The following is a 22,698-nucleotide window of genomic DNA, read 5'->3' as shown; positions in this document are numbered from 1 at the left end:
CCCTTGACCCACTATATGTCCAAGGAACAAAATCTTGATCTAAGCGAACACACACTTAAACTTCTTCAAGTAAAACTGATTTGCCTTCAGTGCCTCGAACACCATCGCCAAGTGCTTCTTATGATCCTCCATGTTGTCACTGTACACCACTATATTGTCCAAGTATACTACTACGAACGAATCCAAGTATGGACGTAGAACATCATTCATCAAAGTGAAAAACGTAGCAGGAGCATTGCACAACCCGAATGGCATAACAAGGAATTCAAAACTACCATACCTCATTACTATCGCGGTTTTTTTCTCGTCTCCTTCAGCTATCTGCACCTGATAATACCCATGCCTCAAGTCTAGCTTGGAAAACACTTGGGCTTTCGCAAGCTTGTCGAAGCAATCAATAGCCAATGGCAAAGGATACATGTTCTTCACCGTCTGCTTGTTCAGTGCACGGTAATCACAGCACATCCATATCACATTCCAATCCTTCTTCCGTTAGAACAATACCGGAGCTCCATAGGGGGACCTTGAAGGTCTAATGAAACCTGCATCAGTTAACTCCTTTAACTGTCGTTTCAACTCCTCCAACTCAGGTCCTGACAACCGATAAGGTGCTTTAGCCGGAGGTTGCTTCCCTAGCTCAAGCTCTATGCTATGGTCCACTGCACGCCTTGGTGGAAGCTTCTTTGGTAGCTCATCAGGCATCAAATCTGCATATTTGGCCAGTACCTCAGAAATCTCAGCTGGAACAGGCGTCCCCACTCCATCACCTTCGACTCCCTTGAACATCACCGCATATGTCTCCATATCTGACTCCTTCATAGCTTTCTCCAAACTTAGTGTAGAAACATGTTGCACCTTGACTTCTCGCCTTTGCCTATGAGTGGGAAAATTCCAATTTTGTGACTGTCCAACCAACAACACCTCATCACAGAAGGGGACAACAATTGCCTTGTTTCCCTTCAAGAAATCTTGCCCCAATATCATATCAAAGTCATTCATCTCAATCACTGTGAAATCCAACTAACCCTTTGAGTCTTTTATCTGCACAGGCACTTCGTGTGCCAAACCCGCCACTTTAGCTCAAGAGTTCACCGCCTTTACTTCCACATTCGATGGGAAGATCATCAGTCCAACCTCTTTTGCTGACCATGTCGTCATGAAGTTATGAGTGGCCCCTGTGTCCACCAGAGCTTGAATGGTCTTGCCATGAACCATCAAGTCCACGAAACCCAAATTGTTAATCCACGATTTCTCCATAACTTTTCTCCTGCATACATGTCTGTTCTCTGCAAGTAGCTCTGATACCATCTGTCATGCCCCCAATTCGTTTTTCGTTAATTGGCAACCGTGCGGCACCGCCTAAGTAGCTAATATGTTCCATTGTCAAGTTACTTTGCGAACTACGCCTAACATTCATCATCTTTCATTAACAATATTAATGTGTGGAATCCATTAACATCATAAACATTTAACCATAAACATTCAACACAGCAGAGAGGACACCATCATATGCAATAATAATCTTTTATTATGAGTTTATGAAAATATAGATGACCGGGAGCAAATGCTCCACCAGCGTTATACCCGTGTCGTTTGCCAACGGGCACCCACCTCGTGCACACCTTGCACAATGGTTGCTCCTACACAATCCACACTTCAACCGACTTGCCCAACTCGGCGTGCACGGGCGCACACACCCGGGTCACCCGCCACCCTTGGTTGGTCCATTCACTGCAACACACAACTCGTTCACGAGTTGGGCGGGCGCCTTCGTGCAGCGCTCCACCCGAGCTCCTACCCGTGAGTTGTTCACAATTCTACCGGGTGGGCGCGCCTTCATGCAGCCCTCCACCCATTGGGCAGGCGCCTATGTGCGGCCCTCCACCCATCGAGCGAGCGCCTTCGTGCACCCGTGGGTTGTTCACAATTCTGCCAGGCGGGTGCGCGTCATGCGACCCTCCACCCAGACTCGTTCACCCATCGGGCGGGCGCCTTCATGCAACCCTCCACCCGATTCACCACCGTTCACCAAACTCGTGCAAGCTCCGTGTCCGTCTGCCCAACGAGCAGGTGCATCACCAACCCGTGGTTCTGCGCCTTGCTGCGGCTCCTCGCACTCCTTCGCACTTCGGTTGATGAGCGATGTCGAATTGCTTGTCCTCCTCCCAACTCGCACCAACAATATATATGGTGGCTAGGCGAGTCGTGCCACCCGGTCGACTCGTTTCACTCGCCCAGCCGACATGCTGTTTTGTTGCAAAACTTGTCCAAACAGTGGGTCGGCGTGCCCAGCTCACGGGACCGCCCCCTCCTTTGCCCGCCCATTCACAACGACACTCGGTCGACCCGCGGGTAGCTCGTCTAGCCTGCGCACCTATAAACCAAGCAACCGCACCTCGCCCGCATTAGTATGCCTCGTCCGCTCGGTCATGTTTCTGCCTACTTCGTTAGCTCGTTCATTCAATGGGCGCACCCGGGCGACTCGCAAGCCGCAGGGCGTTACAAAATGTGACCAAGTCCCCTGGTTTCTTCATATGGTAATGAGAGTGTGCCCAGTGGTGGAACAGATTGTAATATTGTGAAATTGGCCGAATTACCAATTTTGGAGCAAAGTCATTGACCGAGTTGGCTTTGTGGTGGGTATGAAGGGTTATCCCTGTAGTGATCATCCAGGTTCTTGGAGCCATGGCCACATAAACATCTCAGATGTCATTGTGCCTAATTTCCTGCGTTTTCCTTTGATTTAGAACCTGTGAACTATTAAGTAACCAAAAAAGCGACTAATTGGTGAGATATACACTGTGAGGTCAGGAGGCCAGTACAAGAACCATAACCACCCTGCAAATTAAGCCCTGGAGAGTACGAGCATGATGCCTGCTATAATGAGGATATTCCATTGCCGAGACAACCAAAGTAGGCTTGTGAATGAACCAATTTTCGACTCAGAGGAGAGAATTATAATAAATGAATTGCTTCTACTTGTAATTGCTTACATACTCACTATTGCTTTGGATGTATGTTGAGCTGCAAAGGTTGACATCATTATAGGATGACGTGAGGAGGGATGACGAATCAACCTAAGGACAACCTTGTCTTGCATGACCTGAGCTAGTGATGAGCCATTATGACTCTCAAATGAGCTATTATGAATCAAGATGATCAAGTGAATGATTTTCATTATGTTCCCTTGAGTGAAGCAACTTGCAGGGTACAATCTTGCATAGTTAACCAGTGCGAGGAGCATGTTGAATTGAATGTTAGCGTGTCGAGATTTTAATGGCTTGGTAAGGTGTCTTGTGCCCTCCATTTTCCTTGTACACTTTCCGATCAATGTTGGGTTTATGCACCTGCAGTGGGGGTATTCACATATGTTATGTGTTACAATTGATTGAAATCCTTTTTTTTTGCTTTATCAATTATCATTATTATTTATGAATGGGGTTGTTCTTGCATTGTTATTAATCAATAGCTCTCTTTCATGTTGTTTTTCCATAATTGTTTCAATGAACAATTATTGTATGAATATTGTGACTTACATCTCATTACTTAAACATTTATGTGAATGATATGGTATTATAGTTGCTTTATAAAAGGTTGTCTACTAAATTGAAATTCATCCTAAAAAGAGGAGGTATGATATGGACTGGATCATTATAATATTTTTCATCCATCTTAATGCTTTACATGGTGGAAAAATTAGATAAATTAAATTATAAGCGCAGTTTAAGCAATGGGACCCAATTTTGAAAATTAAATAATGTATTTTCAAAGTAAAACTTTACCACTTAAGCACCACACCCCTTAACACTATTCTACACTCAAATAACTTTCCATTGGAGTAAGAGTCATATCAATTGTTATTTGAATGTAAATATTATGCCTCCCAAAAATCTGCTTATTGTTATTAACCCGTAATAATTTGAGATGACACCGTAATCACGTAAAAACTTAAAAAGGTAATTTACTTGCAAACATAAATATATCTTAAAAAAACAAAACATCAAATTAGGAGTTTACTTAGACTGCAGCTTCTCGTTGAGACTAAAAATATCCTGATTGTTGTCATGAAAATTGCTGAAAGTTTGGTGACATAAACTGTTTGTAATCTATATTCATAACTTTAACCGATAAATCAGACAAACGCGTAGGTAACTTGGACCCGAAATCCCAACTATTACAAAAGCTCAAATTCCAATCTCACCAAATTATGTAAGAATGGCAATGTCGACTGATCAGATTACATTCATAACTTTGATCCCCTATTGTAACACAACACATGACTAATCAAAACCGCACAACACATGCATACCATTATTCGCATCCATTATTCTCAATGCCAAAGGTATCACTGATGGGCTAGATTGACCTGCAGACCGTAATAGTGGAGTACAAGCACCTCTTGCAAAGAGAAAGAGAAATTTGCTAGGAAATCCAAGCAAGCATTATTTTCGGTCTTCTTCTTATCCATTGGTTGGGTCATAAAATGTTTGCAAGTTGCAGACCATTAGACTTTAAGAGCTTGTTTCCCTCCTTTATTTAGTTTCATTGCTTATAATGGCACATGCTCGGATGGCATGTCATAGAGTTTCTGCAAGTGGATCAAGATGTTGCTTAGAAGGACACATGTTGGGATGGTGTGTCACAGAGTTTCTGCAGGTGGAAAAGACGTGCATGAAAAGTAAAGGTGGAGGAGAAAGCAGTATAGCGGGATGGAGCAAGTGGCCAGTGGGCAGAAATTTATTTTGACATATAGCAAGATGTTATTGGTGGAAGGGCAAACATGTATCACAATGCTATTGGTTAGAAGAGCATTCTCATTGGTTGGGGTGAATAGTGTATGCCCACCCAAACGTAATTAATATACAAAGTGTAGTATGTAAACAACTTTTATATTGATAGAAATACATTGGTTTTTTCCTTTTTAAAAAAATTATTAATAAACCAGGTGATATATATAAACAACTCTTATATTAAGAAAAGTACGTTGGTTTTTTCCTTTTTCAAAAAAAAATATCCAAAATACTACAACACAATAAAAAAAAAAACTGACTAAAAAGTGAGTTGGCTATCTTAACGGCTACAACTAAAAACGTTACGATTCCCTTCCTTAACAGAACTGCAATTTTGGTCGCATGAAAATACTAATTATAATATATTCATAACTTTAATCGATACATCGGACAGACGCTGAAGGTAAGCTCGTACACGAAACCCCATTTATTATAAAACCACAAATTCCGACATCACCAATGGCAATGCGGATCGATCGGATTACACTCGTAACATTGATCCCCTCTTAACACAAACACATTGCTAATCAAAACCCCACAACACGCACATACCATTATTCCCATCCATGCATGCTCCTAAGCAACGCCCTGAAGGAGTAAACACAGATTCACATATATGGGCAGGGGGTCTTCTTTACACTATCTTTAATTATGGTGCTTCTTCTCTTACTATTCCCTGTCATTCTTGTTATGGTGTCCCGGCAGCTTCTCTTTGATTTTATCAAGCATGCCCGTCTTCTTTTCCTCTTCACGCCCATGCTGACCAGCATACTACTTTCCATGCTGCCCGGAATACTGCTTTCCGTCCCCGGGGAGCTTTTCCTGTTGTCTCGGAATCTTTTCTTTGATTTTATCTACCAGTCCCGTCTTCTTCCCCTCTTCACATCCCTGTCCGGGGAGCTTTTCCTTCGACCCTTTCTTCTTCCTTCCGCCGCCTTTCTTCTTTCCACCTTCCTCCTCTTCATCGCTCGACTGCAATTAATTATATATAAACTCATCTCTCAATTCACAGGAAAAAGACGAAGTATAAAGAAACGAAGCGATGAGTGAGGAATAAAAGAATTAGGAAGAAAGAGAGACTTACAGAGCTGGAGCTGGAACTGTGCGTGCGGTGAAGCTTTCCCTTCAAACCCGTATGTTTCTGTTGCTCAGCTTCCTCATGGGTAAACTGGCCCTCGTGACCATGACCGTGGCCGTGTTCGACTCCATGCTGAGCAGATGGATAATAAGAGGCAGCCTCAGTCCGAGCAAGAGTCTGCACAATGTGATCACTTTTCTTTCCCTCATCTTCCTTCTTTTTGCCGAATAAGCCGATTTTTTGAGATACACAAATCTAGATCTGCAAAACAATAAACAAGCTTGCAAGAGAAGGAAGGAAGCGAGCAAGAATTGAGAAAAGAATGAAAGTTAATTCTCCAATATTAGTTTTAGAATAAATACATAAAAGCAACTAAGTTAAGCTTAGTTGTACATGCAATAACTAAAGTTAACTAAAGCTAAGTGTGCTTTATCTTATGTTAATGTGTACATGTGCCACATGCAAGCAATAAGTTAACTGGAGCTAATCTAGGTGCATGTACACCAACACAGCTAGTCTAAGTGCATGTACACCAACACCCCCCCTTAAGCATAACTTAGGTGAGTGTGATGCAAAATGAATGAGTCCCGACAACACGGCCATTTTAGGTACCCATATACAATGCATAAAAAGGAGGAAAGAGGGAAAACCCAGTGGGAAGAAAACCCCCCCTCAAAATATAATGCAAAAGTAGAGAAAAGACAACTGCTAGGCAATGCTAGAAAACCGCTTATGCAATGCAGTTTTGATGTTAGTAATGACAGAAGCTGAACTACCCGTTATCAAAACTTCCATCTTCGAATTGCACTCTTCCTTGTCCAGTTGCTGCAACTGCAGAATTATCCCCCATGAGAATGGGAGGACTTGAGTATGCATGTAGAGAAGAAAAGGATTCCTTTGAAGAAGCCATATGATGTGAAGCTCCTGAATCGATGATCCATTCTTGTGGTGCAGAATGAAGAGCAATCAAAGCATGCCCGTTACCTCTTGGATCTGGTGCTTTTTCTCCAGACTTCTTCTAAGCATTCTCAAGAATGTGGTCTCCAAGATTGTGTTGGTGGAGTTTCTGCGCCATAAGATCTATAGTCTTCGTCATGCATGCAGATTCAGGATGAAACCCACGGTGGCAATAATTTCACATCGATTGCCCTTTCATTCCTTTCCTTTCCTTTGAGCCAGATGATCCATCAGGGGGTTTGGGATGTCCTCCCTTTCTTGGATCAGGATCCTTCTTCCCTTTTGCATGCACAGTAAGTGCATGCGCTTTGGAATTTTTAAGTGTGCCCATTTTGATGAGCTTATCTTGCTCATGCATCAAAGACTAAATAAAAGAATCCAGTGAGGGTGTCTTCCAAGCTGCACCAGTTGCAGATTTGACTGTGTGGAATGTAGAGACGAACTCTGCATACTCTGGACCAAGTTTTGATAAAATGGAAAGAATCAGCTGATTTTCTTGCTTGGATTTGTCGATCCCGCATCCTTTCAGCTGAACCAACAAGGCTTTATACCTTGTGAAAAAATCTTGAATGTTCTCAAAGTTTCTCGGATCTAATGAGTTTAACTCATTTTCGAGAATGTGAACTTGCATTTCATCCTGTTTTCCAAACAATCCTTCCAAAATTTTCCATATTTCATTTGGAGTTAAACATAATTCAACATGAAATAGCAGTTCCAGAGAAATAGATAAACATAGGATGCCAAAGGCCTCGTCCATGCGATTGAAATATCTTGTTTTCTCCATTGCCGATGTTGGTTCAACTTCCGTTTCCATGGTTATTCGAAATAAGCCTCTACTTCTGAGATGAAGTTGAATCTTTGGCTTCCATTCGAAATAATTATGTGGAGTGAGAATTGCCGATTGTGGAAACTCCAATTTAGACTCCATTCTTTGTTGTTGCTTCAATCTTCTAAACCTGCAAATAAAATTGCTTGTGCACTGATGACAAATCCCTGTGCTCTGATACCATGTAAGATTTTTGAGATACACAGATCTAGATCTGCAAAACAATAAACAAGCTTGCAAGAGAAGGAAGGAAGCGAGCAAGAATTGAGAAAAGTATGAAAGTTAATTCTCCAATATTAGTTTTAGAATAAATACATAAAAGCAACTAAGTTAAGCTTAGTTGTACATGCAATAACTAAAGCTAACTAAAGCTAAGTGTGCTTTATCTTATGTTAATGTGTACATGTGCCACATGCAAGCAATAAGTTAACTGGAGCTAATCTAAGTGCATGTACACCAACACAGCTAGTCTAAGTGCATGTACACCAACACGAACATACCTCGGTCCTGGTGCTCTGGTGCTTCTTCTGCCATCTTAATACTAATTTAAAACATTAAGACGAGTAAATAACTTGGTAAAAATTGCAGATGATATAACAAACAACAAATGGAGAGAACACAGAGCGCAGTGGATGGAAATAAGGGAGGAGAATGTGGTATTTATAGTTTTGGTGTGGTGGTGTGAAGATCTCTTTGCTTCTCTCAGATTGCTCCTACACGCCGTACACGTGCCATGCCCACAATGGTCAGATGTAACCGACATCGAGTTACCACAATGTCGGTGCCAAAATATCATAAGGAGGGTAGGGCCCACGGAGGTTGGAAATTTTAATTTTTTAAGGGATCGTTTCGTACGGTATCATCTTCTCCGTTTCGCTTTTTGTCAACGAACCTTACCCTGATTGACAGTGACTGGTATCGCCTCCCGGGCGAGGGCCAATTGTTCTGATATCGCAAACATCAATGAGAGGTTTCTATGGGGTTCCCACTTCTCAGTACAATTGTTAATGTGGACAAACGGGTCTTCCGAGCCTATTAGGTGGTAAATTTGTCTCTGTGAACTTGGCCTTGGACCTGGCCAGTTAGAGTGAAAACGCTTTGACAAGGCCATCTGATTAGAACAGGCAGTTGTCTTTAGTGAGATTTTTTGGAAGATTTTCCGGTGGGTTTTCCCGGTCAAATTTCTCTAAAATCCGGCAGCAATTTATTGAAATCGCAAGGTTGATAGGTAATTTCTGCACAATCAAAGCATCCTAGAGGTTTTTCAGGGTGCTGAATCCAAATATGCAATTAAAAAACCATTTTAAATAATACAAATCAAGATTTAACCTTAATTTTTTTGCGCCGGATTCGATCACCGGAATCTCCAAAAAATCACACTAAAGACAACTCCACAGAACAGTGGTAGATACAAACTCATATGCGCTAGTAGAGACAGAGGCATATCTGGGGGGTGGCGGCGGCGGGACCAGATTTTTATCTCATCTTATCTTATTATATACCATTTTTTAATAAATAGTTAAACCGCATAAATAACGCACACACTGATGAATCCCCCGAGGTTGTCCATATGAGTTGAATAACCCTCACACGCTACCAAGAGGTGGAACATAACCAAGAAAATATTACGCGGTTATTAATGCAGAGAATTATGAATGTGTAGATAGTACGCAGGTCTTGTTTGCATGTGAGGACCACCAAGAGGGCCCTGTGTGCGATACATGAATTACTTTCAAAGACTTTGAAAGCACCCCATCTAGTGGCAATAACGGTGATGATATGTCATGAATAAAGAAAACAAGAACCACAGCAACGGTCATGACATGTCATTAAATAGGGAAACCATAACAAATTTTATTTTAAAATTAATTTATATTTTAAATTTTTTTAATATAAATATTTTTTTTAGTATTTTATATATAATATTATGAATATATCATATCGATTAATATTAATATTATTAATTATATTTTAAAATAGAAGAAGAAAAATTATTCTTTTAATTTTTTTTAATATTTATATATGATTATATTAAAAATGATAAGTACAGTTAATTTTTATAAGTTGGTAAAATTGTTTTAATATTAATTATAAGTATAATCTAATTTATAAAGGAAACTGTTTAATTTTTAGAATTCTAGTGCCCAAGAGTTTGAATCTATTTATGTATTCAAAAATGTATTAAACAACAAAAAATCACATTCTTATTTGAAATTGTATTGTTATCATGGTGAAAAGACTATTTTGTCTCTAAGTAAGACTATGCCTTAATTATATAATGATTTATTGATAAGATAATATAATATTATTTTAAATAAGAATAATCTAATTTCCCTCTAATGATGTAACTTGCATGGGAGGCAATGACAACATGCCCCTAGTAGAAGTTGTAGCAATAGTAGCATCAATTTATATAATTGTTTGCATTATTCCAACAATCATCATAGGAATTCATCTATAGTATTATTGGTGAAATCCCAATTTTTTTTGTTACTTATATGGATTTAGAACCCTAAAATAACCATAGGACACTCAAATTATACATTCTCAAGAATTTAAATCTATGATTCCAACACTTTCTCGCTAGATATATGGCTTCAAAATGATGGTGGAATTCCAATATTTTGTTATTTAAATTGCACTTTTGTATTTACGATTGAATTGTTAACTCTTAAAAACCCTAAAATACTTAAATTATACAATCTCAATAACATAAATTTACAATTCCAACAAATCTTAACCAAATTTTTAACAATCCAAAATACCCTAGCCTTGAAAACAATTTATTCCCAAAACCCAATGAAATGTGAACCTTGATGATGTTGCATTTGCAACTATCGACTGAGACATTAACAATAACCCATCAACCCATTGAGTTGACTTAATAGTTACCCAATAAGTTTTTGCAACATTGAAGTTTTGTCCCAAAAAATCCAATGAGTTGTGAAACTTAATATTGCACATGTAACTATTGACTAAGGCATTTGTCAATAATGGAACATTAGCGAGTTGTAGCAATAGTGGCATTAGGATATATAATTGTTTGCATCATTCAATAATCTCATTAGAATTTGACTATAGCATTGTTGATGAAATCACAATTTTTTGTTACTTAAATACATTTTTGAATATATTTATTTAGAATCTTTAAAAAACACTAGGACACTCAAATTATATAGTTTCAAGAACCAAAATATGTAATCTCAACAATTTATGGCCAGATTTATGGCTTTACAATTGATGATGGGATCACAATATTTTGTTATTTACATTGCACGTTTGAATTTACAAATGAATTCTTGGCTCTTAAAAAACCCTAGAACACTCATATTATACCATCTCAATAACTTAAATTTACAATTCTAACAATTTTTGACCAAATTTTTAGCAAACCAAAAGCACTATCCCGGAAAGCAATTTATTCCCAAAATCCAATGAGGTGTGAGTCTTGATGGTGTTGCATCTGCAACTATTGACTGAGACATTTTTCTAGTAATAACTCATGGGCAAGTGGCCACAACAATGGCATCATGTTATATAATTGTTTGCATTGTTTCAACAATCAAAATTGGAATCCAACTATAGAATTATTAGTGAAATCCCAATTTTTTTGTTACTTAATTGCATTTTTTAATATATACATGGATCTAAATTCTTGAAAAAGCCATAAGACACTCAAATTATACACTCTCAAGGACTGAAATCTATAATTCTAACAATTTCTAGCCAAATATTTGGCTTTATAATTGATGGTGAATTCACAATATTTTTTTTTATTTAAATTACACTTTTGAATTTACTAATGAATTCCTTGCTATTATAAAACCTTAGAACACCGAGATTATACTATATCAATAATACAAATTTGTAAAACCCTAAAACACTCAGATTATATCATATCAATAATACAAATTTGTAATTCGAACGATTTTTGACAAAATTTTTAGCAATCTAAAAACACTAACGGTGAAAACAAATTATTCTCAAAATCTAATGAGGTGTGAATTTTGATGATGTACCATCTACAACTATTGACTCATACATTTTGTTAGCAAAAACACATCAACGAGTTGAAAATAATTGTGAGTTCAAATTTATATTAAACTTCTATGAAATGTTTTCCTCAAAAACTAAGTCCAGAATTTTAACTACAGTATTTGTATTTATGTTAAGCTTCTATGAAATGTTTTCGTCAAAACCTAATTCTAAAACTACACATGTTCAACTTCTATAAAATGATTTTGTCAAAAGCTTATTCTAGAATGTAAAATAACTAGAGGATTTCAAAAACTTAACAAAAACATGTGTATGTTGAAAATTTGTGAATATTTGAGGAACAAAAATATTGAAACAAACGGTCGAAGCCATTCATGTAATTTTTTTGTAAACATAAGTGTGAAATGTAAGGGATAAGTAGCTTACATTAAACTAAAGCCTAGAACAAAAATTAGTTACAGAAGGAGAGAAAGAGGGATAACAAACAATTCCTCAAACAAAATCTATCGTTGCTCATAGGTGTGTCAATGATTACTCCTTTAGTTGCAGGCACGTCCACTTGTAGATGCACTGAAAACCAGACACACTGAAAGTCGACAATGGCAGGGGTGTCATGCACGTCCGTTTGGTATCTAAACAAATGGCTCTGAACGTGGGTCAGAGTTGAAATTTTGAAATTCCAATCTCAGTGTTTGAAGTTGTGTGCATTAATGAGGGCGGAGGGTAGGAAAATGTTGAATCGTACGGGGAAACAAACGAAGAATAAGATGGTAACAGAGCCAAGGAGCGGAGATGCAGTTGGAGACAGAACGAAGCCATTGCGCTGAGACAAAGACGGAGATAGAGCAAAGCTGGACTCGGAGGGGAGTCGTCAGCAAAGGGATGGCTTGAAAAATGAATTCAAAATCATCGACACATTAGAATACTCCTACTAAAATTATTACATTGTTTAACTATTAAATACTTTTGAGTTTTTGTAGAAATTGGGTCAATTTTTTTGTTGCTCAATTTTTCATACGTGTTGTTTAAATTGGGATTTTGACTAATCATATGAATTCATTATACTAAAAAATTCTGACACATTCAAATTATGGAGAATTCACAACTCAAGTTTGTGATTGCAAAAAATTCATGTCAGATTCTCAACAATTTTGATTGGAAAAGGGGCCAGAAAATCCTCCAAAAAATATAGCAAATTGATCCAAATTGGATCCAAGAAGAGTTATCAGAGAACCATCACTGTATCAGGTCGGGACAGACTTCAAAGAATTAAGAGCAGCGATCAGAAACACCTCTAAATAGTGGCAATTAGCAGCCAACATGGAATGACGAGGACCTCGGTCAAAGCGCATTGACCGAGGCCCATGGAGACTGCGCAGGAGGCGAAACTAGCCCCTGGGAAGCCCGGATCGGGAAAAGGAGGCAGTTTTTGATGCGCGATTAGCGGCATCGCTGGGCAAAACCCCTCAAGAAGGAGAGGCCCCGAGCACTCAATCGCATGAGAGCCGAGAAAATCGTGCGGAAAAAGGCTAAAGGTAAAGGCGGGACCCGCGCTCCAAAAACCGACAGTATTTATCAGGGGCACCCTTGGGCGATAAGCAGTTTTGGTGAAAAAGGAGCGATTCCACTCAGCGCCCGATGTGTGGCAAGCGGAGGAGAGAGAAAACCACTGCTCATCATGTGCTAATGGTTGAGCAAGTCAACCACGTGAAATGAGAAAATGGCATCAGATATGGGGGATCTAGTACTAACAGCTGAGATAGTGCCCGATGGGAAAGCCAGAATCGACAGGGGATAAAGCCGCGATCTATAATAATTTGACATCTGATTTGACTACCAAGGTGGCAGATGACTCATTCCATGACGTAATTGAGAAACCGAACCGATGAAGCAAGCTGGTGTAGTTGCAGGAGGACAAGTGGCCACTCCCTGTGAGCCTGATGATGACGCAAGACAAGGAACTCCAAGCGAAGTTGTAGCAGGCGATCCGATAGAAGTGGAAGGGGAATCGAACAACCATGGGATCGAATGGTTTTAAAGCCATGCACAGAAAAGACAGAGGACATCGAACACCGAGAGGAAGACGGAGAAGAAAAGGAAGAAGACAGAGAAAACAAAGAAAAGACAGTGAAGCAAAACGCAGAAAGAAGACAGAGGGTCGAGCTAACCAAAGGCAGCGTCGAGCACCAGAGAGCTTGAGAGATTCAAGCCATCCCTAAGAGGATCTGTTAGGACTGAGCACCACATTCGACTCCTTCCATTAAAGACTAGAGAGGTTAAAGAGCTGGTAAGGAAAAGAGTCTATGCACTCTGGTGGCTTGGGGCATCCAAGAACCACCCTGCCAAGCAATTCTATTTCAGGAGACTCATATTGAGCTCCTTCATTGTAATTCTCTGCTTCAAGACACAATAAAAGAAGGCCACCACTGAGAGCTAGACCGAAGATGTAGCCCTGGAGGATAGGGTGAACTCCTTATTAATTTCTTGTGTTCTTGTTTTTGCTTAATGTGTTTCTCTGTTGTTTTACATTTCAAGTGTCTGTGTATTTGCAATCTGATCGATATGTTGCCTAAATAACATAGACACACCAGCACATGAGTCTGTAATACCTTCATTTAATAAATCTTTAACTGAGATCACTCATAGGGTGATTTACATATCAAGTGGTATCAGAGCTTTAGGTTGTAAGGTTAGACAAGCTTGTGTTGGTTTAGTTGTTGAATTCTCACTAGATCAAAGCTCAAATTAGAAGGAGAGTTGGTCGAAACTAATCATGAAATTGGGAGAGTCTATCCTCGGAAGACAATGTTAGAGGAAGGTTCTGTGGGGCTAGACCCTCAATTCATAGAAAGTTTCCTAGCTATAAATTCCATGGTAGAAGAAATGTATAGGGACTTTAGAAAGCATAAGGATGAAGATTCATCAGGTTCTAAACAAGACAAAGAAGAAGATGAGTCTCACTTCCATGACCACTCCAAAGGAAAAGGGAAAGAGGAAAACTTCCTCACACCTCCTAATAGCCTTGTGCATAATAAGAAAGCATCTTTGATTAAGCTAGATGTTAAATTTGATTTGCCTATATATGATGGAGAATTAAATGCTGAAAAGTTGGACAATTGGATTAGACAAATTGAGGTTTATTGCAGAGTACAGAACATCGACTCGGACAAGAGCAAAATTCAGCTGGCAAGCCTACGCCTAGGAGGCACTGCCTTGGTTTGGTGGGAAGGCAGAACCCAAGCTGATAGGAAAAGACATGGTAAGACCATCTCTGTCTGGAGTGAATTTGTTTCTGCAATCAAAAAGCAATTCTATCCATTAGCCTACATGCAACAAGCCATGATGAGTTGGCAAACTCTTCGGCAGTTGAAAGGGAAAAGTGTAAAAGGGTACACTCAAGAATTTAGAAAGAGAGCATTGACTCTAGGAATCTCATTAGACTCACCAGAGACTCTTTTGAAGTACATTGGTGGTCTACACAGCTACATGAGGCATACCATCCTCATGTTTAATCCCACTAGTATAGATGAGGTATCTTCACAAGCTACTCATCTAGAAGCTAGAGAAAAGAATGGAAATCCATAAGTTGGGGGACCATCCCAACCCACTGCAAGCAAGAGCAAGGAGAAAAGAAAGCTGAAGTGGAAAGCAAGGAAGGCTAACACTGCACATAAAAACAAAGCTTCATGCACTCACTGTAAAAGGGATGGGCATGATGATGAGCATTGTTGGATTCTGCATCCAGAGCTGAGACCTAAGAAGTTCGAGGGCAAGAAGAAGAAGACTGCTGCAGCTATTCAGAAAGATTTGGGGTCAAACTCGGGAGATGAAACAACCATTGTAGCTAGAGGTATAAAAGGTAAGAATTCTGAAGCATCTACTAGTAATTCTGCTCAATCTGTTATTGGTGAAGAAAATGAGAGAAAAAGACATGAGCTTTTCCATATTCGAGTTGTTTCCAAATATCACAAGATTGATACTTTGTTTGATAGTGGCTCACAAGTAAATTTAATTTCTGAAGCAATTGTAAATAAAGTGGGATTAGCAGCTACACCTCACAAAAACCACACCCATTAGGATGGTTGAATGATAAAGCACAACTACAAGTGACTAGACAATGCAAACTCAAGTTTTCTTTTGGGTCAGCATTTGTAGATGAGCTTGAGTTAGACATAATTCCTTTGGATATATGTGGAATTGTTTTAGGAAGCCCTTACTTGTATGATAGAAAAACTATATTCTATAGAGTTGAGAACAAGTATCTACTTGTTAAAGATGGAATCAAATACTTTGTAAGAACTCATAAACTTAAGAATAATTATACTCTCATAAACTCAGCGCAGATGAAAAGAATGATAAATTCATGCAAACAATTCTTACTTATGTTTGTAAAGGAAAATAAACCTAATAAAACCAATGTATTTGAGGGCTGTAATGCTAAACAGCACGCTGATATAGAAAAGGTTGTTTCAGAGTATGATATCTTGTTTCAAGAACCTAAAGGTCTGCCACCCAAAAAGGAAATAGAACATGATATTATTTTGCAGCAAGATGCTCCATTGCCTAACATTGGAATGTACAGGTTGTCTGCTTTAGAGAATGCTGAAATCAAGAAGCGGGTGCAGGAGTTGCTCGAGAAAGGGTTCATCAAGCCTATCACATCACCATGTGGGTCACCAATCGTTTTGGTGAGAAAGAAAGATGGCTCGTGGAGAATGTGCATTGACTACTGAGTACTGAATAAGATAACCATCAAAAATCGCTATCCCCTTCCTTGCATAGATGATCTTTTACATCAATTGAAGGAAGTTGTTTATTTCACCAAGCTAGACTTGCACAGTGGATACCATCAGGTCAGAGTTGCAGAACAAGATGCATGGAAGACCGCTTTCAAAACAAAGCAAGGATTGTATGAGTGGCTGGTTATGCCTTTTGGCTTAACTACTGCTCCTGCTACTTTCATGAGATTAATGAATGATGTACTCAGACCTGTTCTTTATGATTTTGTTATTGTGTATCTGGATGACATTATGATTTTTAGTAAAACATGGGAAGAACACTTAAAGCATGTTAAGTAGACATTATATGTTTTTAAAAGAGAGAAACTTCACGTTAAACTCTCAAAATGTGAATTTGGCAAAACATCTTTAAATTACTTGGGTCATATAGTAGGGGGTGGTGAATTGAAAATAGATCCCTATAAAGTGGCAGTCATTGTAAACTGGCCTAAACCCAAGTTTGTTACAAAAGTGAGGAGCTTCTTAGGAGTAGCACAATATTGGAGGAAGTTCATTTCTAACTTTTCCTCAATTGAAGCTCCCTTACTTTAACAGGATTGAACAAGTTGTTTCAGTAGGGAGGCAAACATCAGAAATCCTTCGACACCTTGAAAGAAAAGATTAGTACATCACCTGTACTAGCACTGCCTGATCTGCAAAGACCATTTGAGATCCAAACAGATGCCAGTGACTATGCCATGGGAGCAGTGTTGACACAGCATGGTAAACCCATATGTTATCATTCTGAGACTTTTAATCCTATAGTAGTTAACTATCCTACATATGATAAAGAATTGTATGCATTAGTTCAGAGTGTGAAAAAGTGGAAACATTACTTAATGGGAAAAGAGACAGTAATACATACTGATCATCAACCACTTCAATATCTACACTCCCAAACTAAGTTGCAACAATCAAGACATTACAGATGGATGGGTTTTCTACAACAGTTTCATTTAGTCATCAGAAATAAAAAGGGCATACATAACAAAGTTGCAGACATGTTATCTAGACCCATTATAAATGCATCTACTATACTTAAACATAATTTTGTGCTACATGAAAGCTACATTGAACAATATGCCCAAGATATAGACTTTAAAGATGTATATGCAACTTTGAGTCAAGGAAAAAAAGTAGAAGAATCGAATTATCATGTGAGGGACTGACTCTTATACCATTGTGGGAAACTCTGCATTCCACAAACTGACAGGGTAAAGATAATTAGAGAAGCACACACTTCTCTGATATCAGGTCACTTTGGGGTAAGTAAAACAATTGCACAGCTGCAAAGATTTTGTTATTGGCCAAAAATGAATGATACAGTTTCTAGATATGTAAGAGGGTGTACTATGTGTGCTAAAAGCAAGCCCAGCAACATAAAACTAGGCTTGTACACTCCATTACCAGTACCTTCTCACCCTTGGGAAAGTGTTTCCATGGATTTTGTCGGAGGACTGCCTAAGTCTAGAAAAGGTCATGATTATCCATATGTTGTTGTGGATAGGTTCAGCAAAATGTGTATTTTGATACCTTGTAATAAACAGATTACAGCTAAACAAACTGCAAAATTGTTCTTTGAACATGTGTGGGTTCATTTTGGATTACCCACTTTTATTATATTTTATCGAGACAACCGATTTGTGGGGAAGTTTTGGTCAAGTCTGTGGGAAGTGATGGACACCAAACTAAAGAAAAGCACAACTTTTCATCCACAAACTGATGGCTAGACAGAAGTAGTTAACAGGACAGTGATCCAGTTACTCAGAGGATATTGCAGCAAACATCCTAAGCTTTGGGATGAACACTTGTGTTATGTGCAGCATATTTACAATAGAGCAAAACATTCTTCTACATAGAGATCTCCTTTTGAGACCTGTTTTGGTTTCACACCAAGGTCTCCTTTGGATTTTGTCTTTGGTAAAGATACTGCAGTTGAGGGACATAGCGATGTGGAAAAGGAAACTAGGTTCATTGAACAAATCTAGGAGATCCACCAGGCAATACAGGAACAGCTGGAAAAGAGCTAAGCCAAATACAAGGCTAGGCATGTCAAGCAACGGATGGAGCATAGTTTCCAAGTTGGTGACCAAGTCTGGCTATATATCAACAAGGATAGGATGCAAGGTGCAGGTAAGAAGCTAAAGCCTATCAGGTATGGACCTTTCAAAATACTTGAGAAGATTGGTGAGAATGCTTTCTGCCTTGATCTACCAGCTTACATGCACATCTACTTAGTCGTAAATGCAGATTGCTTGAGATTGTTTGAACCCTCACTGATTGAGGATCCTGAAGAGCAAAGTCAGTTGCCTTCTATTGATGACCTGCTACCTGAATATCTCAATGAATTGCAGGAAGACACAGTGCTAGATAGGAAGGTGAGGACGGTGCGTAGAGGAGATGTTGAGTACCTCAGAATAGGGCTCAAAGGTTCAAAGTTGAGTAGTGCAAAGTGGATTGAGATTGGACAAGTGAGAAAACAGTACCCTCACTTAGTCGATGCTTGAAAACCAACTTTTGGGAAGGCTGTAATCCAAATTGGATCCAAGAAGAATTATCAGAGAACCATGATTGTATCAAGTCAGGTCAAACTTCAAAGAATTAAGAGCAACGATCAGAAACACCTCTAAACAGTGGCAGTTAACAATCAGTGTGGAACGACGAAGACCTCGGTCAAAGCGCACTGACCGAGGTCCATGGAGACTACGCAGGAGGCGAAACTAGCCCCTGGGAAGCCTAGATCGGGAAAAGGAGGCAATTTTTAGTCGTGCATTGCTGGGAAAACCCCTCGAGAAGGAGAGGCCCCGAGCGCTCGGTCGCATGAGAGCCGGGAAAACCGTGCAGAAAAAGGCTAAAGGCAAAGGCGGGACTCGTGCTCCAAAAACCGACGGTATTTATCGGGGGCACCCTTGGGCGATAAGCAGTTTTGGTGAAAACAGAGCGATTCCACTCAGCACCTGATGCGTGGCAAGCGGAGGAGAGAGAAAACTGCCGCTCATCGCGCGCTAACGATTGAGCAAGTCAACTGAGCAAAATGAACGAATGGCGTCGGATTTGGGGGATCCATATCTAACGGCTGAGATCGCGCTCGATGGGAAAGCCGGAATTGACAGGGGATAAAGCCACGATCTATAAGAATTTGACGTCCAACTTGACCGCCAAGGTGGCAGATGACTCATTCCACGGCATAACTGAGAAACTGAACTGACGAAGCAAGCTGACGCTGTTGCAGGAGGACAAGTGGCCACTCCCTATGAGCTTGATGATGATGCAAGACAAGGAACTCCAAGCGAAGCTATAGCAGGTGATCCGACGGAAGTGGAAGGGGAATCGAACAACCATGGGATCGAATGGTTTTAAAGCTATGCACAGATAAGACAGAGGACACCGAACACCAAGAGGAAGACGAAGAAGAAAAGGAAGAAGACAGAGAAAACAAAGAAAAGACAGTGAAGAAAAAAGAAGAAAGAAGACAGAGGGTCGAGCTGACCAAAGGCAGCGTCAAGCACCAGAGAGCCTGAGAGATTCAAGCCATCCCTGAGAGGATCTGTCAGGACTGAGAACCACATTGGGTTTCTTACATTAAAGACCAGAGAGGTCAAAGAGCTAGTAAGGAAAAGAGTCTATGCACTCTGGTGGCTTGGGGCATCCAAGAACCACCTTGCCAAGCAATTTTGTTTCAGGAGAGTCATATTGAGCTCCTTCATTGTAATTCTCTGCTTCAAGACACAATAAAAGAAGGCCACCACTGAGAGCTGACCGGAGATATAGCCCTGGAGGATAGGGTGAACTCCTTATTAATTTCTTGTGTTCTTGTTTTTGCTTACTGTGGTTCTTTGCTGTTTTCCATTTCAAGTGTTTGTGTATTTGTAATATAATCGATCCGTTGCCTAAATAACATAGACACACACCAGCGCATGAGTCTGTAATACCTTCATTTAATAAATCTTTAACTGAGATCACTCATAAGGTGATTTACAGATCATAAATAGACTATGGAAAAATTATCTAGTTAGGAAGGCAGTTGAATTTTTTAGTTTTCCAATAAAAGATGTTATGCAATATGACGATATCAATGACATTGTCTAAACATGCTAAGTTTTGGAGTTTTGGTCGAAACTTGGTGATTTTTTTGTCAAAACTTATTTTTTATTGTATAAAATGGATTTTTGGCTGCATATATGGATTCAACACCTTGTAAAACTCTTGGGGCACTTGGATTATGAAGAGTTTACAACCCAAACTTGTGATTCCAAGAAATCCCTACTAGACTCTAAATAATCTAAACCATAAAATATGCTAGAAAACCCTCGAAAACATAGACCAATAGACTATGTCATTATCCTTTTTCTTTTTTCTACAATGGATTGGGATGGGATCATATCGCTTTGTTGACAAAGCACAATATTTATGATGTTCTTCTTCAATTTCACTGTACAATGTTTAATTCTTTTTGCGCTGAGAGGTGCTCTATAATCTAGACCAGTATGTGGGAGATCGAGATTAGTATGAGGGAGATGTTGTCATGTCACGTTACATTTTAAAATAATAAAATACTACTTACATTAACAAATTAAAAAAAATATTAATAACAAAAAAACAATATTTGTCATAATTAAAATATTTCATTTTCCACCTTAATTTTACGTCAAACTTTATATATATAGATAAATTAGCTGAAAGTAAACAAAAATAATTTACTTTTTAGTATGAGGGATACAAATGACATGTAAAAATCAACAGAGATCTATCTTATAATTCAGGATCTATGAATTTCCGAGAGGTATCAAATCTCTGAAAGTACAAACCTTTCCTCAAGTTCAATCTTTAAACCTCTTTTTTCAGTGCAAAACTTGAAGAAAGGTTTGTACCTTACTCTCTAATATATAACATATTTTTATATACAAATATTATTATAGTTAATTAATTTGTTTAAAATTTTATATGTTATCAATTATAATTTATATAATATCATAATTATAAATATGAGTCATTATTATTTAAGTTCACGTTATATATATTTTTAATTATTTGTTATTTTATTAATGAAAAAAATTACAATATAATAAATTGAAATGATGTATAAAGAATTTTTCGGAAGAAATCACATTGAAGATTTTGGTCGACGCCTTTGGAACCAACAAGTGTGGTTCATCTTTAGGACACGATGAAAACACAGATCTAGGAAGAAGGTTAAATAGGAAGGCAGGTCAACCTAAATAAAAAGCTGTTAGGTTGACCTGTCTTTCTTAAATGTTGTTAGGTTTGTCTTTCTTAAATGTTGTTAGGTTGACTTGTCTTTCTTAAAAGTTGTTAGGTTGACCTGTCTTTCTTAAATTTGTTGTTAGGTTGACCTGTCTCCCTATATGAACCACACTTTTTGGTTTGAAAGACGTCGACCAAAATCTTCCGAAAAATTCTTTATACATTATGATATGAGTCACAGAAGCTTGAATTCGAAAATTGAAATGAATTAATATAGTATTTCTATTATTTTTTAATATATTTATGTCTATTATAATAAAACATCACTAAATATATATATTTGGTTATATTTAATTAAAAAAAATTGATATATTTATAATCTGATTTTTATTGTGTCAGTTCAATTCATTTTTAACATTATATATGTCTATATTTTATACTAATTATAAGAAATAAAGTTATTAAAAATTTAAAAAATATACCTTATAAATATTTCAATATAAAATTTAAAAAAATGTTTAAATATTTATGTCAGGTAATATATTTTAATTTAAACAACTTATATATATAAGTATATAAAAAAAGACAAACACACATGTTAATGATAGTAAAATATTTCAATATCCACAAACCAAAAATATATATCATTTGCAAATAGCAAATTCTGGTGGCGGTAAGTATAATAGTGCAAGCAGGGGTTAAATTTGACGGGTCACCTTACCCATCAGGAAAAATTTTAATGACGGTTTTATTTTTAAAGTGCCCTTCATATGACTTTAAATATTTACTTTTACAAGTTTTTTTTAACTTCTGTGAATCATATTCATAATTGCTTTCACATTAAAATAGTGAATGTAGGCAACTAAATTAGACAATTAAAATTAACTTAACAGAAATTGAAACACACATACCATGTTTTCCATTTAAGTCACTTCAATGCCAATCCAATTAAAGAATAATATGTGTGATATAAGTTTCAAACAAAAAACATAATGTGCATGAAATATGTAAATGTTTAAAAAAATACATTCAATATCATCATGTACAAAAACTAAATTTTGGAGAGTT

The 22,698-nt window shown here is 38.2% G+C and overlaps 1 pseudogene across 1 annotated transcript in view; it reads right to left on the bottom strand.

The window, feature by feature from the left end:
* Nucleotides 1-5,435: 5,435 nt before the first annotated feature.
* Nucleotides 5,436-22,698, bottom strand: part of LOC149247453 (uncharacterized) — a 95,180-nt pseudogene continuing 77,917 nt past the window's right edge. Inside the window, exons 4-7 of the transcript XR_016266629.1 lie at nucleotides 15,113-15,121; nucleotides 8,144-8,185; nucleotides 5,875-6,123; nucleotides 5,436-5,762 (exon numbers count right to left, since the gene is read on the bottom strand). The product of XR_016266629.1 is annotated as an uncharacterized LOC149247453 (transcript). The remainder of the gene's footprint in view (nucleotides 5,763-5,874; nucleotides 6,124-8,143; nucleotides 8,186-15,112; nucleotides 15,122-22,698) is intronic.

Source organism: Pinus tabuliformis, chromosome 7 (genome assembly GCF_031772625.1).
Source record: "Pinus tabuliformis cultivar Carrire ecotype Pingquan chromosome 7, CPIR1, whole genome shotgun sequence".
Taxonomy (NCBI): Eukaryota; Viridiplantae; Streptophyta; class Pinopsida; order Pinales; family Pinaceae; genus Pinus; species Pinus tabuliformis.
This window is presented reverse-complemented; position numbering and strand designations above follow the sequence as displayed.